This window comes from Panthera leo, chromosome C1, assembly GCF_018350215.1.
Source record: "Panthera leo isolate Ple1 chromosome C1, P.leo_Ple1_pat1.1, whole genome shotgun sequence".
NCBI lineage: Eukaryota > Metazoa > Chordata > Mammalia > Carnivora > Felidae > Panthera > Panthera leo.
Window position 1 is genome coordinate 104,914,426 of NC_056686.1, and position 16,934 is coordinate 104,931,359.

The 16,934-nt window shown below is 39.1% G+C and overlaps 1 pseudogene; it reads left to right on the forward strand.

Moving 5' to 3' along the window:
* The first annotated feature begins 8,842 nt into the window (after positions 1 to 8,842).
* LOC122228678 lies at positions 8,843 to 11,622 on the forward strand (annotated as a pseudogene).
* The last annotated feature ends 5,312 nt before the right edge of the window (positions 11,623 to 16,934 follow it).

The window sequence follows — 16,934 nt, forward strand, 5'->3', positions numbered from 1 at the left end:
ACAATGAGGAAGTTAACTTTCATTTCAGTTTCACTTAAAATCTAACCAGATCACCTACCTCTGGCCCTCATCCTACGGTTCTGGGGACAAAGTGGGTACAGTAAGCCATCACAAAGAGCCCCCAGTAGAGCAGGTCAGTGGAACAAACTCAGCAAAATAGGAGCAGCACAAGCTTACCCTTTAATCCTTCATCATTTTGATAATTCACTTTACCTCAAAACACCAATTTTCACATGGAAAAACTTAGTTATGGAGATATGAGGATTAAACTCCTGAAGCCCCAGCTTCCTCCAGGATTTCCTAGGAAAACCCATGACTATCTGTGACGACTGTTGTCTAATTCTCGCTCAGCTATTCCTTGGCTCATCAAGTCAAAATATCTTTATTGATAGTAATGTATGTTAGTATATTTATGGAAAAAAGATAAGCCTAGGTACATCTTACTGCTAGAGTGGTTAACTGGGTGGAAGCTGGGGCAGGGAGAACTATAATTTTTTATAAATTGCATATTCTTAATTACTAATGAGGGTGAGCATCTTTTCACACATTTACTGACCGTTGGAGTTTTCTGTGAAATGACTGTTCATATCTTTTGTTCAATTTTCTACTGTATTGTTGCTTTTACTTTGTGTCTTGTAGTTGTTTTATACATACATACATACATACATACATATGTGTATTCTGGCTTCTAATCTTTGACAATGATAAATACTAAAAATATCTTCTCTCAGTCTTTCACAGGTGTTTGGCTTATATTGACTTTTTCTCTGTGAACTTTTATAATGTTGATATGGAAAAATTTATTCACTTTTACCTTATGATATATGCTTTTTGTCTTATTTAAAAAAATTTTTTAAACTTTTATTTATTTTTGAGAGACAGAGAGAGACAGAGCATGAGTGGGGGAGGAGAAGAGAGAGAATGAGATACAGAATCGGAAGCAGGCTCTAGGCTCTAGGCTGTCAGCACACAGCCCGACGAGGGGCTCAAACTCACAAACCATGAGATCATGACCTGAACCAAAGTTGGACGCTTAACCAATTGAGCCATCCAGTTGTCTTATTTAAGAAAATTTTTTTCATTCCAATATAAATAAGATACACTCATTTAATTTTCATAGTTTTAGAGTGTGTATTATTTTTTCTTTTTTATAGTTGTTGTTTTTAAGTCTTTATTTCATTTGGAGTTTAGTTTTGTTTATGGTGTGAAATAGGGAGCTTATTTTATTTGTTTTCCCATTGTGATGGGAAACCCATAAACCAAATTCTCATATATACATAGATCAGTTTCTTTTCTTTTTAAAAAATTTTTTAATGTTTATTTATTTGTGAGACAGAGAGACAGAGCATGAGTAGGGGAGGGGCAGAGAAAGAGGGAGACACAGAATCTGAAGCAGGCTCCAGGCTCCGAGCTGTCAGCATAGAGCCCGACACAGGGCACGAACTCACAAACTGTGTTATCATAACCTGAGCCGAAGTCAGATGCTTAACCAACTGAGCCACCCAGGTGCCCCTACAAAGATCAGTTTCTGAGCTCACCAATCTGTTCTTTTTTTCTATTCCTCCTTCAATACCACAGAGTTTTGGGGATTAAAACGGCTCCGTATATCTCTTCATGTCTGATAGGACAATCACACCACCACTCTTATGTTTTTCTTTTTCAAACTTGACTTAGTATTTTGTGCATGTTATCTATTCCATGTAAATTTTCCAAATGAATCAGTTTTCTGAAAAATTCTGTCAGAGTTTTTATTTGAATTGCCATATTTATATTTATATTGAATTGCTGTATATATGATTACAGGTATATATTTTATAAATTTGGGGAGACCCAATGTTATAATGTTGAATCTTCTGTAGTAGACATTTTCAGGTTTATGGTCATTTGACTTTAAAATAATTTTTTTTCATATTTTAAACATATATAAAAGTAGAGATAATAGTGAAATGAGCCACCATGAAACCATTATCCTGCTTCAAGTTATCAATACATGACCAATCTTGTGTTATTTACACTCACACTACCCAGATTATTTTGAAGTAAATCTCAGACATCATACTATTCCCTTTATAAACATTCCAGTGTGTGTCTCTAAAAGATAAAAGATTCTTAAACAAATCTAACTACAAGACCATTATCAGGTCTGAAAGAAATTAACAACAATTTCTTAAAACCACCGATGTCAGCATTCACATTCTCCTGTCTCATACATTTTAAAAAATAACTTGTTTGAATTGAGATCCAAATAAGGTCCCTACATTACAAAACATTGAGCTATTTTTGTATCATTATGAATTCATGGATTTAACCATATTTTATGTGTTTTGACCCATTATAGTTTTGTTCTCATTAATATCCATATTGTCCCATCTTTGGTCAGTGGGAACTTATTCAAATTGGCTCCTAAGTTCTCGAGTCTCTGTATCTGGCATGACATTAGTACTCTTTAATAAGTTCTTTTCTTTCTAGTATGATGAACTGTTGTAGGCTTATTTTGAACAATTCCTGCCTCAGACCTGGAATCAGCCATTTCTCCAAGGAGATCTGGTTCTTTTTAGTGGAAATGATGTTTAAATACCAAAATCTAAGCAGTAGGAGTGTCACTGATACCAGATTGACCATTGTTTCTAAGCCTTTCCATAGACAGAGCTAGGGGATTTGATTTATATATAATTTTATAATATATTCTATATAAAATTATTATATATAATTATTATATAAATAGATTAAATAAATCCCAAGCTCACACTGATACTTCAGACCCAAATTGAAGGCTATGGAGTTTTTACCTTAACTTCACCAATCTTTCATCTGTACCTCTTTCAAACATGCTGAAAATTTCAGTTCTCTAAAACATCAACATAAGTACTCAGTTTATCCCATAATATTCCATAATAATAATATCAAGTCTACCACCAATAAGATCATTACGGAGAATAACTTTGGGATTTTAGAGGGGGGGAGACAGATTCCCCACCCCCACCCTCTTCAGCCATATTCTGCTAAGGATGTAAGTCACCTGGAATAGTTTCCTGTATGGTTATGCCACCACCTGTATAACCATTTGTTCATTTGTTTCATTTCACTTCTTCTTCTTCCCTTTTTTTTTTTTTTTAATTTGAGAGGGTGTGTGTGTGTGTGTGTGTGAGCAGGGGAGAGGGGCAGAGGGAGAGAGAGAGAGAGAGAGAGAGAGAGAGAGAGAGAGAATCCCAAATGGGGCTCAATCCTACAACCCTGGGATCATGACCCAAGCTGAAATCAAGAGTCAGACACTGAACCAACTAAGACACCCAGGCACTCCTCATTTTACTTCTAATTTTTAGAGATACTTTTTAGAATTTATGCAATTTTGTTTTATAATTATGTAAAACATTTATAGGGGTGCAAAGCCAAATTAGCAAAATGAAGTATATTCAAAGAAGTCTAGCTTGTAGATCTGTCCTCTCGATATTATTCCCTTCCTCCTTTGATAATAGGTACCCATTTAAACAATTTATGGTTTGTCTTCCCATTTTAAAAAATAAGAAAATATGCAAATGTATTAGTATCACTTCTTTCTCCACCTTGCTTGTTTCCACTTGTGTTAAGAAATTTTTTCAATACTTAGAAATAGGCAAAAGAGATTATTGGGCTTACTTTCAGTGGAGTCTGGGCATTGGCTAGTAGACTCTGAGGCAGGGAGGCAGGCTGATCTGATTCTACGAGAGTGCACAACTTTGATCCAGCTGATGAGCTGAATAAAATATTGACCCATGTTCTTTTTATATTTGTACAAGTCATATTCTCATATTTTTGGAAACTATACTTAAGCAGTTAAATCCTGAAAACAACTCCACGGTAGTATATATAGTCCTCATTTATTTTTATGGCCATCTTTTGAACAATCTCGTCATGTTTGGAGAATTTCTCTCGTTATAAATTTTGCTTCTCCAAATTAGAAGCCAAAATTCTGTCTCCAAGCCTTCATTGCGGTTAAGGCACAGAAAAGTGACCTAGCCTTTGCCAATCAGACACACTCGTGTAAGACATCGTTTCAGGATGGGAATGGGATGAACCAGGCCTTGTAGAATCTGCCTTCCGAGGAGGATGATAGAGGAGATGTTCCACAGTGGCTGCACCATACCCGTGCATCTGGTCCTCAGTGTCACCTGCATGAGTGTTCACGTCAAGCATTGTGTCTGTTCAGTAGCATTATAGGATGAGCAGCATTCTCTGTGTGGTTTGGGATTTTAGAGGGGGGACATAATCTCCAAGCCTTTCTGGCCTTTACAGAGATTTTGTGAGCTTCTTATAATTAAAAAAAAAAAAAAGTTTTTTAATGTTTCTATACTTTTGAGAGAGAGAGAGAAGAGAACGAGTGGGGGAGGGGCAGAGAAAGACAGAGACACAGAATCCGAAGCAGGCTCCAGGCTCTGAGCTGGCAGCACAGAGCCTGATGGGGGGCCCGAACTCACAAACCATAAGATCATGACCTGAGCCAAAGTCGGACACTCAACCAACTGAGCCACCCAGGCGCCCCTATAATTTTTTTAAAGTAAGCTTTACATCCAATGTGGGGTTTGAACTCAAGACCCTAAGATCAAGAGTCACAAGCTCTACAAACTGAGCCAGCCAGGCATCCCTATTATTTTAAAATAAACTGTAGCACCCAGATAGATGAACCCAATGATGACATCCACAGAGAGTGTAGTTTGGAAAAACAAGCGATGAGACTCAGCAGGTAGATTGGAAAGGTGTTGTTCCCAGGAACAGAAGAAACTCCAGAAGAAAGCTATTTGGGGACTCTCAATTACCTCAGATTGTCTTTTTCTCTGTCCTTTTTTATACATCTGATATCATATCTAATTTTTTGCTTTTAGCCTACGTGCCTTTATATGTATTTATACCTCCTGGTATTACTTCCTTAGTGAGGAAATATACATAAAAACAAATTTCTTTCAACAAAATGAAAAAATGTAGACAACTGTTTTTAGAAGGGTTTTTTTTTTTTTTTTTTTTTGTCATTATTTCTCTGCCTGACTGAGTCTATAAACCTACACTCAGTACACAGCATGGATGTAGTCATTGGGCAAAAGATAGGTATTTTCTGCCTTCATTCCTGGACATGGCCTAACTGGGACTTAAGCGAGACTTGTCCAAGATCACTGTGGAAGTGACTGGTAGATCTGGGACTCAAAGTCCACACTCTTTTTACTGCCCCTCGCTGCCTGGACTGAGGATTCTATATTGCAGTGGGCTGGTCTCCCCAGCTTCTAAAACTGTGAGAAATAAATTCTGTTGTTTATAAACTACCCAGTTTAGGTATTTTGTTATAGAAACCTGAACGAACTAAGACATCTATCTTCACACATGAACCTCATACTTAAAACAACTAGTTTTCTTAATGTTTCCAGAACATCTGTGCTTACCACCCTCTGCAGTTCACGCTAACTTTCTGACTATAACAGCCCAGCTGACATTTGTTGGGTGCCAATTATATGTTGATGGATGTGCTATGCTCTTTGTACATTATTATTCGGTATATGTGTTGCTGAAGCGAGCAAGCCATGTTTTATTATTCAATCTTTACAACACAATGAATTAGATACAATTATCCTCATTTTACAGGGGAGAAATTGAAGTTCTGAGAGGTTATAAAACTTGTTCAAGAGGACAGAACTGGTTCCTGACCTGGGACTGAACCCAGTTTGCATAGTAGTGCTTTTCCCAACAGTATTATTTTTGCCTCCTACTGTCTGGAATTTCCTTCTCTTCACTTCTGCCTTTTGAAATCCTGTTGTTCCTTCAGGGCCCATTTAAGAATACACCCCTTTAAAAGCAAAAAAAAAAAAAAAAAAAAAAAAAGCGGGGGGAGAGGCACCTGGGTGTCTCAGTCGGTTAAGCATCAGACATGATCTCATAGTCCATGAGTTCAAGCCCTGTGTCGGGCTCTGTGCTGACAGCTCGGAGCCTGGAGCCTGCTTTGGATTCGGTGTCTCCCTCTCTCTCTGCCCCTCCTCTGCTCATGCTCTGTCTCTCTCTGTCTCAAAAATAAATAAAGACATTTAAAAAAAATTTTTTAAGCAAAAAAACCCCTTTCTTTATCCCCAACTTGATACCTTTTTTTTTTTTTAAATCTCTACAGTGCCTCGAGACTCTTCGAGAATCTCATAGATGCTGAGAACAGAAAAATCACCCTTTTAATTTTCTTTTTGCATTTATTTCTGAGAGACAGAGACAGAGCACGAGCAGCGGAGGGGCAGAGAGAGAGAGAGGGAGACACAAAATCAGAAGCAGGCTCCAGCTCTGAGCTGTCAGCACAGAGCCCGATGCGGGGCTCGAACCCATGAGAACCGTGAGATCATGACCTGAGCTGAAGTCGGACGTTCAACCGACTGAGCCACCCAGGCGTCCCCATCCTTTTAATTTTCTACTTGGTATTACAATTATTTATGTCTTTGCCATACAGATTAGCTTCTTGAGCACAGGAGTTGTGTACATCGTATTCATTTTTGTGTCCTCCACAGTATGTAAGGCAATGATGTAGTAGGCACTCAGTAAATATTTACTGACGTGATGTAAATTATTTCAACAGCCTTCAATCTAGTCTACCTTGTACTTCTAAGACACATTTTTGTCATGCCATTTTTTGCCAATCCAATGCTTTCTGTGGTGTGCTGCGTTTCCTCATAATCTGGCCCATACTTGAGCATTTTACTCAGTTTAGAACAGATTTTTAACACTCAACCTCTGCTCTGGTCAGGCTGGTCTTGTGGGCCTCCCACATTGTGTGGTCATTCGTGTTGTCTTGACTTCTCTTGTCTTGTAAGACCTACCGCAAGCACTGCCTTTCCATGGAGCCTTCTCTAACTAGCCCACTCATCTTTTCTACATACTTTTATGACACTTGCAAATTATACCCCAGAGTTTGAACTTATTCCATATTTTATTACATAAGATTGTTTTCATTTTATTTCTTTAATGTTTGTTTATTTTTTGAAAGGAGAGAGAGAGAGAGAGAGAGAGCGAGCAGGGGAGGGGCAGAGAAAGAGGGAGACACAGAATCCGAAGCAGGCTCCTGGCTCTGAGCTATCAGTTCAGAGCCGGACGCGGGGCTCGAACTCACGAACCCTGAAATCATGACCTGAGCCTAAGTCAGATGCTTAACTGACTGAGCCACCCAGGCACCCTACATAAGATAGTTTTATCTCACCAGCTAACTTGAGAATACAGAATCCTATCTTACTCATCTTTGTATTGTTCTGTAGCTTAACACATATGTAGGCCATAACTAAGGAATATTTGTTGGATTGATTTTCCTAATTATAATTTTCTACATGTTTTATCTTCACTTATGATTCATAACCCATTTGGCAGTGGTTTCTAAGGCCTTTTTTCTTTCTTTTTTTTTTCCCTCCCCCCTGAGGCTTTTAGTCTCAAGTTTCTCTGCAGATTTTGTTTTCCTGGTATGTATAAGTCTACAAAAATGTATAGTATTTAAATACATTAAGGGAGCATGTCATTACCTGGTCTACCCCATGTACACGTAATCCATTTTATAAAAGTAAAATCTGGGGCACCTGCGTGGCTCAGTCGGTTGAGCGTCCGACTTCGGCTCAGGTCATGATCTCACGGTCCATGAGTTTGAGCCCTGTGTCAGGCTCTGTGCTGACAGCTCAGAGCCTGGAGCCTGTTTCAGATTCTGTGTCTCCTTCTCTTTCTGACCCTCTCCCATTTGTGCTCTGTCTCTCTCTGTCTCAAAAATAAACGTTAAAAAAAATTTTTTTTTAAATTATAAAGGCAAAATCATCCTGCAACACTCTAACGCTGTAAACTGGGTTTTTGTATGGTAGGTTTCTTTGAAATGGGCCACCCTGGCAGTTGCAAGTTTACTTTGCCACAGATGATCCCCAACTTACAATTTTTCAACTTTATGACGGTACAAAAGTGATACACATTCAGTAGAAACCTTACTTCAGATTTTGAATTTTGATCTTTCCCTAGGCTGGTGAAGTGTGGTACGATACTCCACATCATCTGCAGCAGGGCATCAGCCACACAGTCACGAGGGTAAACCACCAGTGCACTTATAACTGTACCCACACAACCATTCCATTTCTCACTTTCAGTACAGTATTCATCGGCTATTCAACACTTTATTACATTAGAAATTAGATGAGGTCACATTCAACAGTTTATTATACAATAGGCTTTGTGTGTGTTAGAGGATGTTACCCAGTTGTAGGCTGATATAAGTGTTCTGAGCATGTTTAAGGTAGACAAGGCTAAGCTATGGTGTTTAGTAGGTTTGGTGTATCAAATGCATTTTCAACTATAATAGTTTCAATTTATGATGGGTTTGTGTGGTTGTAACCCCATCATAAGTTGAGGAAGATCTATAGAGAGATTAAAAACAAAGAAATCTGCTATAGTACTAAATCTTATGTAGAATGCTGCTTCCTTTCCATCACAGATGAAGAAACATCGCCTGAATGATATGGAAAAGGGAAATGAAAGCAGAATAAGGAAGCTTAGTGCCTTCTCCAGGTTTTAAAGTCACCCTCTCTTAGCCTTATGTACCCTCAACGTTAGCTGCTTCACGTTTCTCTGAGGAACTTCTTGTTTAGTCTTAAAAAAAAAGGCTCTGAATTTTAGGATGATACTGATGTTAGTTTTATTCTCTATTTACCCAAGTGATTAACTTTGTGCGCGGGGTTTAGTAACAAATAACATTATTTCCATAGTTGAAATAGCTCAATTATGACTGATCGTTCTGCCCAAGAAATACACAAAAATGAGATGAAGAATACCCTGAATAGAATATAGGAGACTAGAAAATTAATTACCTTTGTGCTAAAATTATCCAGTTTACACTTTGAGGAAAGAAAACAGGACTCTCTACTCCTCCCCATTCGACAGACAGCTACATCTTCTGGCGCAGTGCCAGCCGTGTCCCGAAGACATGATGGTGAAGGTCAGAGTAAATGGATTTGGCTATATGGGCACCTGGTCAACAGGGCTGCTTTCAACATCAGTGACCTCTCCATTGACCTCAACTGCATGGTCCACATGCTCCAGTATGATTCCACCCACAGCTAATGCAGTTCTATTATTTCTATCAAGCTCACCCATGACTGATTCAATGGCACATTCAAGGCTGAGAACAGGAAACTTGTCATCAATGGAAAACCCATCATCTCCATCTTCCAGGACCGAGATCCTGACAACATCAAATGGAGTGATGCTGGTGCTGAGTATGTTGTGGAGTCCATTGGGGTCTTCATCACCATGGAGAAGGCTTGGGCTCACTTGAAGGGTGAGGCCAAGAGGGTCATCATCTCTGTACCTTAGCTGATGCCCCCGTGTTTGTGATAGGCATGAACCATGAGAAGTATGACAACTCTCTCAAGATTGTCAGCAATGCCTCTTGCACCACCAGCTGCTTGGCCCCACTGGCCAAGGTGTTCCATGACAATTTTGGCATCATGGAGGGGCTCATGGCCACAGTCCATGCCATTCGGCCACCCAGAAGACCACGGGTGGCCTCTCTGGGAAGCTGTGGTGTGATGGCCGAAGGGCTGCCCAGAACATTATCCTTCTACTGGCGCCGCCAGGCTGTGGGCAAGGTCAGCCCCGAGCTGAATGAGCTCACTGGCGTAGCCTTCCATGTCCTCACCCCCAATGTCATGGATCTGACTTGCCACCTGGAGAAAGATGCCATATACGATGACATCAAGAAGGTGGTGAAGCAGGTATCAGAGGGCCCCCTCAAGGGGATCCTGGGCTACACTGAGGACCAGGTTGTCTCCTGTGACTTTAACAGAGACATTCACTCTTCCACCTTTGATGCTGGGGCTGGCATCGCTCTCAGTGACCACTTTGACCACTTTGTCAACCTCATTTCCTGGTATGACAATGAATTTGGCTACAGCACCTGGGTGGTGGACCTTATGGTATATATGGCCTCCAAGGAGTAACAGCCCCTGGCTGCCAGCCCCAGCAAGAGCAAGATGAAGAGAGAGGCCCTCAGCTGTTGGGGAGTCCTTGCCCCATATCATCCCCCAACACACTGAGAATCTCCCAATCTCCACACCATTTCCATCCCAGATCCCCTGAAGAAGGAGAGGGGTCTGGGGAGTCATGCCTTGTCATGGACCATCAATAAAGTATACTGTACCCAGCCCCCCTCAAAAGGGAATATGGGGAATAATTGGGGAAAATAGGAATGTTCTAAATTAAAAATACACATTATTTCTAACACTTTCTGTATAGATTATCTGCTTGGTGCATTTTTCACTAGAAATACTTGATCCCAGTGGACATGCCCCATTATCCTGGGTGTTTCTTTCTATTACTTGGCAATGTTTGCTCTAAGGAGGAAGGTTAGTTTTACCAAGAGATCAAAATAAGACATAACTAAGGAGTACTTGGGGTACCAAAGATAAGACCCTTCCCCCAAGTATATAATGACTGTGATACACTTGGTGTGTTAACAATCAATTGCAAGGTAAGTCACAATAAATTCATTAGTAGTAATAAAGTACTGAAATTTGCAAGTGATATATCTAAGAACTAATTGGAGCAGATTCAGGTTATCTCTATAATAACATCACTTTGATATGTGTGCATTTCAATATGCCTTCTGGGAGAGGAAGGGGGGAAATTTTATAGATAGCTATCAGAGACTGGCATTATGCTGTGAATGTATCATGGAAATATGTCATAAATGTGAACATCTGTCTTCTCTGCAATAGTGAAGAAAAGTTGAAAACACCTGACCCAAAGAATGTCTGACAATGTAAATTATTTTTGTCACTTAGTTTCCATTTCCCCTTCTAATGGCAATAGAAGGGGATCTTAAACTGGGGACCATCCCCCAAAACACACACACTCCTGGGCTTGAGATAGAAGCAACTTCACCCCTAGTTCCAGGAATAGGTGTAGGCTCCAACATTAGCCTCTCAAAGCTTTGCATCCCTTTGGCTATAGTGACTGGGAAAAAATTTTTTTCTTTTCTTTGGCTGTGATAACTAGCAGAAAGAATTGAACCTTTTATAGGAACTATATTTCCAAAGAAACCCCAAACCTAACAGTCTGTTTCTTTTCTAGGCTCACAGCTAAAGTTGAGTAGTCTCCAAAAAGGGCATTTTCCCTATGCCCACCTCTGGCATAGCCATGGAGAATAAGGACCAGAAAGATCATCTAGTAGGAAGAGCCAGAGGTCATGGTGGACAATAAGGAAGATCTTTACAGAGAACAGACCTAGAGGTTCCCAGTTGGCTGGCCAAGAAACTCACTTTACCAACAAGGAGACTCTTCTATATTCCTGCCGATCAGGATATAATAGATGCTGTAGAAAAATGACAGCTGTGTGCTATTTTCCATACATTCACCCCTTTCCAGAGGTAGGCTTTTCATATAGTTACCCTGTTTCTTCTTTATCTTAAAGCTATATTAGATATCAGATACGTTTTAGGTTGCCAGGCCTCAAGGGGCCATTTCCAAATTGACGAAGAAGACTATGTGTATACATCAGCCAAAAATCCTGGTCTTAGAGCTGAACACAATAACCAGATAAAGCCCTGGGTTTTTTCACCAGGGAGGGGGTATTGGTAAGTAGTCTTTTATGTAGGCATGAACAGTTCTTTTTAATTTATTTTTATTATTTATTTTTATTTTATTTTTTTTTTAATGTTTATTCAGTTTTGAGAGACAGAGTGTGAGCAGGGGAGGAACAGAGAGAGGGACACACAGAATCTGAAGCAGGCTCCAGGCTCTGAGCTGTCAGCACAGAGCCCAATGCAGGACTTGAACTCACGGACCGTGAGATCATGACCTGAGCCGAAGTCAGATGCTTAACTGACTGAGCCACCTAAGTGCCCCAATAGTAACATCATTTTTAAACATTTAAAATTGGAAGGTACTAAACTGCCTGTCAAAAGTAAAGTGGATACAAAAATAGCAGTATATTTTCCCAGAGACTCTAGTGCTACCACAAGAATGAACTATGCCTTCAGAAAATAAACGAATCTCACAAACACAATTTTGATGAAAAGAATCCAAGCAACAAAGAATTCCTACTGTATGATTCCCTTTACGTAAATTTTTTTAATGTTTATTTTTGAGAGAGAGAGAGAGAGAGAGAGCCAGGCAGGGGCAGAGAGAGAATTTCAAGCAAGTTTCACACTGTCAGTGCAGAGCCCAATGTGGGGCTTGAACTCATTAACCGTAAGATCAGACCTGGGCTGAAACCAAGAGTCAGATGTTCAAGCAGCTGAGCCACCCACACACCTCAGATCACATGGTAATTCTATGTTTAATTTTTTTGAGGAACTATCAAACTGTTTACACAGCAGTTGCACCATTTTACATTCCCAGCAGCAATATTTCAAGAGTTACAACTTCTCTACATCCTTGCCACACTTAATATTTTCTGCTTTTTTGTAATAGCCATCCTGAAGGGTGTGAAGTGACATCTCATTATGGTTTTGATCTGCGCTTCCTTAATAACCAGTAAAGAGCATATTTTCATATATTTAACAATCATCTGGATATTTTCTTTGGAGAAATGTCTGTTTAGTCCTTTGCCCAGTTTTACATTGGGTTGTTTTGTTGTTGAGTTGCAGGTGTTCTTTGTATATTCTGGATAGCAATTGCTTATTAGATATATGATTTGCAAATATTTTCTCCCATTCTCTAGGTTGTCTTTCACTCATTTGAGTGACACTTTGATGCAGTTCTTAGTGTTGATGAAATCCATTTATCTGTTTTTTTTCTTTTGTTGCTTGTACTTGTAGTGTCATGTCTAAGAAAAGCCAAGAATATTTATCCCTATATATTTTCTAAGAGTTTTATGGTTTTAGCTCTTACATTTGGATTTTTAAACCATTTTGAATTAATTTTGTATATGGTGTGAAGTAGCATTTCAGCTTTATTCTTTTATATGAGGTTATTCACTTGCCCTGGCACCATTTGTTGAAAAGACTATTCTTTCACCATTGATTTATCTTTGTACCCCTGTTGAAATTCAGTTGAACATACATGAGCTTATTTCTGTTTTTAATCCTATTCCATTGATCTATATCCTCATACCAGTAATACACTGTCTTGATTCCTGTTGGTTTGTAGTAAGTTTTGAAACTGGCAAGTGTGAGTCCTCCAACTTTGTTCTTTTTCAAGACTGTCTTAGCTATTCTTGGTCCCTTGAATGTTCATATGATTTTAGTGTCAGCTTGTTAATTTCTACAAAGAAGCAGCCCTGGGATTTGATAGGAATTGTTTTGAATCTATAGATCAATTTGGGGAATACAGCCATCTTAATGATATTACCTTCCAATCCATGAACATGGGATGTCTTTCCATTTATTTGGGTTTTCTGAATTTCTTTCACCAGTGTTTTGTAGTTTTCAAAGGATAAATATTGCATTTTAGTTAGATTTGTTCCTAAGGATTTTATTCTTTTTGATGCTATTATAAACGACATTTTAAAAAATTATTATTTTAGAGAAAGAGTGCACAAGCAGGGGGAAAGGGACAGAGGGAGAAAGGGAGAGAATCTTTTATTTTATTTTGAGAGAGAGTGAGCAGGGCGGGGGGCAGAGAGAGAGAGGGAGACAGAGGAACGAAGCAGGATCCTTGCTGAGACCAGGGAGCCTGATGTGGGGCTTGAACTCACAAGCTGTGAGATCATGACCTGAGTCAAAGTCGGTCACCTAATCGACTGAGCCACCCAAGTGCCCCATAGAGTGAGAGAATCTTAAGCAAGTTCCATGCTCAGTTCAGATCCCAACACAGGGTTCGATCCCATGACCCTGGGATCATGGCCCTGAGCAGAAATCAAGAGTCAGATGCTCAACCGACTGAATTACCCAGGCACCATGGCATTTTTTTCCTGATTTCATTGTCAGTCTGTACATTGCTACTCTATAGAAATAACCTTAATATCTATCTATCTATCTATCTATCTATCATCTATCTATTATTTTTGAGAGAGAAAGAGGGAGAGAACGAGTGGGGGAGGAACAGAGAGAGAGAGAAGGAAAGAGAGGATCCCAAGCAGGCTTGTGCTGTTAACATGGAGCCTGATGCGGGGCTCGAACTCAAACTGTGAGATCACGACCTGAGCTGAAACCAAGAGACAGATACTTAACCAACTGAGCAACCCAGGTGTCCCAACATTAATTTCCATATATTGATCTTGTACCTTGCAGTTTTGCTGAGCTCATTTATTAGTTCTAATAGTTTTTTAGTTAATTCCTTAGAATTTTGTATATATACAATCTTGTCATCTGCAAAAGCGTAACATCTTTACCTTGTCAAATCTATATATATAGAGTCTGAGGAAACCAAGCCTTTAGGCTTAGACTTCACCCAGAAGTGAAAAAGTAGGTTCTTGAAGTCCTTGGACAAACTCAGCTTATAAGTGTTATGAAGCCTGTCAATGACTCATAAAGGCTTTTCAAGGGCAGAAGAGCCTGAACATTCAGCCAAAAGGGTACATATTGTAAAAAGAATGAAACTGCCCAGGATTTCTAGAATATCTGTGTCACTGAAAGTTTAATGGGCTATCACTTGCAAGTTTTCATTTCCTCGTCACAACATCTGTGACGTATAGTGAGAAACAAGGTGTATTGCAGTGGTGAAGAGAGCTAGGACCTTAGATTCAGAAAGAGCAAGCAATCAGCCAAATCTAGAGTATGACACATTCTGCTGGCCAAATGATCTGGCTTCTCCATGAAATCAATTATAGGAAGAAAAAAAAGTATGTGTGTTCGGGGGAGTGCAGGTAGGGGCGTGACTGTCGTGGAATACAGAACACTTAGTAACAGCCAAGTGCAATGTGTAAAACCGTTTGGATACTGATTTAAGTAGACAGTAAAAAGACACCTTTAAACAATGGGAAAATTTTTAAAATGGACTGAACAGTAAATGATATTAGGAAACGATTTTGTTTGGCTAATTTGTTAAATTTGTTTGGCATGCCAATGGCATGGTGATTATATTTAAAAGATTCCTCAGAGACGTATAATGATTATGAGTGAAATGATATCTGGGATTTGCTTTAAAATACTAAATTTTAAAAAATGGAAGAGGAATAGATGACATAAGATTGGAAAATGTTGACACTTGTTCAAGATGGATGATGTGCAAATGAGGCTTCACTCTACTACTCTCTCACCTTCTGTATAGTTTAAAATGTTCAGGGGTGTCTGGGTGGTTCCGTCAGGTGAGCTTCCAACTCTTGATTTGGGCTCAGGTCATGATCCATGGTCATGAGATGGATTCCTGTCTTGGGCTCCACACTGAGCGTGGAACCTGCGTAAGAGTCATTCTCTCTCTCTCTCTCTCTCTCTCTCTCTCCCTCTACCCTCCTCTCTCCTGCTTGCACTCTCTCTCCCTCTCTAAAATTAAAAAATTATATAATGACAGATTTAATTGCACAATTAAAGTTTTCTCTGTTAAAATTTCAATCATTAATTGCAGTCTTTTTTTTTTTTTTGTAACTGCGAACACTGGAAACAATATAAATTTTGATTTTGGGGGGTTAGTTAAATTAATTATGTACATCCAGGAATTTTACCTATAAAAATAATAATGTTTTTACGTCAGGACCTATCAATTCTGGTATCATTTTGGAAGTTTTTTCTAATGCGAACAAATGAAGAAGAAATCAGATGTAAAAATCAGAAAGAAAGGGGTAAAATTTGCCTCTGTGGATGATACACTTATTGACTCAAAAAAATCGAAGAGAACCAACCAAAAAACATATAAACAAAAAGAGAATTCAAGATAAGGTATCTGAGTACAAAAACCAACATAATAACAACCACCAACAGCTTTCAAATATACATCTAACAAGAAATTATGTTGGAAAAGATCCCATTTAAACTGTAAAAAAAATAATAATAACAGGTAAACATCCTAAACTTGAAAAAAAGTTTAGCAAGAAATGAACAGTATCTTTAAGGGCACAAAAGAGTACAGGAAAAATATAAAGGCATCTCTCCTTCTTAGATAAGAAGATTCAGTAGTATGATGCGGTCAACTTTCCCTAATTAAGATATATATATGGGGCACCTGGGTGGCTCATTCGTTTAAGTGTCTGACTCTTGGCTTCCGCTCAGATCATGACCTCACAGTTCATGAGTTCGAGCTCCGCATCGCATCAGCCTGCGCTGACAGTGCAGAGCCTGCTTGGGATTCTCACCCACCCTCTCTCTCTGCCCCTCCCCTCCTCAAAATAAAAAAATAAACTTAAAAAAAAAGATATAAATTTAATGTGATCTAAATAAAAATACTAGCAGGATTTTTTATAAACTGCCAAACTGATTCTAAAGAGCAAATGGAAAAAGTAAAAAGCAAGAATATTCAGGAAGAATTCTAGAAAAGGAGAGTGATAAGGGGGAAGACTAAACCATTAGATATGAAAACAAGTATAAATGTGTGATACTGGTCAAGTGTAGACATTAGTGCACTGGAATAGAAAATCTGTATACAAATCCAAATACATATAGGAGCAGAGTAAATTTGTTGTCCATATATCCGTACCAAAGGAAATTCTAAAAGAGGCTCTTTAGGCAGAAGGAAAAAAAAAATCCCAGATCAAAATAACAGAATGGTGTAGATTTGCCCAGTGGGGAGTTAGACACCTCTCAAGCTCAGCTTTGGCCCTTTCAAAGCTCAACAAAAACTACTTGCAGATCGCTGAAAGTTCTCTCTCATGCCTGCACATTTGAATATGCTGTTCTTTGGGTCCAAAATGCCTTTTCCCACGTCCCCATCTGCCAAACCCATACTTAACCTTCAAAAAAGTTCAGGAGTCATTCTGTGCAGTAGTGTTTCTTTGAGAGGAGACAAGAGTATGTGCAGTGTCTCCTAAGTGTTGACTTTTCTCCAGTTTCTTGCATCTCCATTTTGTTCTCCATCTGTTATTTGCTTTTTACAACATGGCCAGA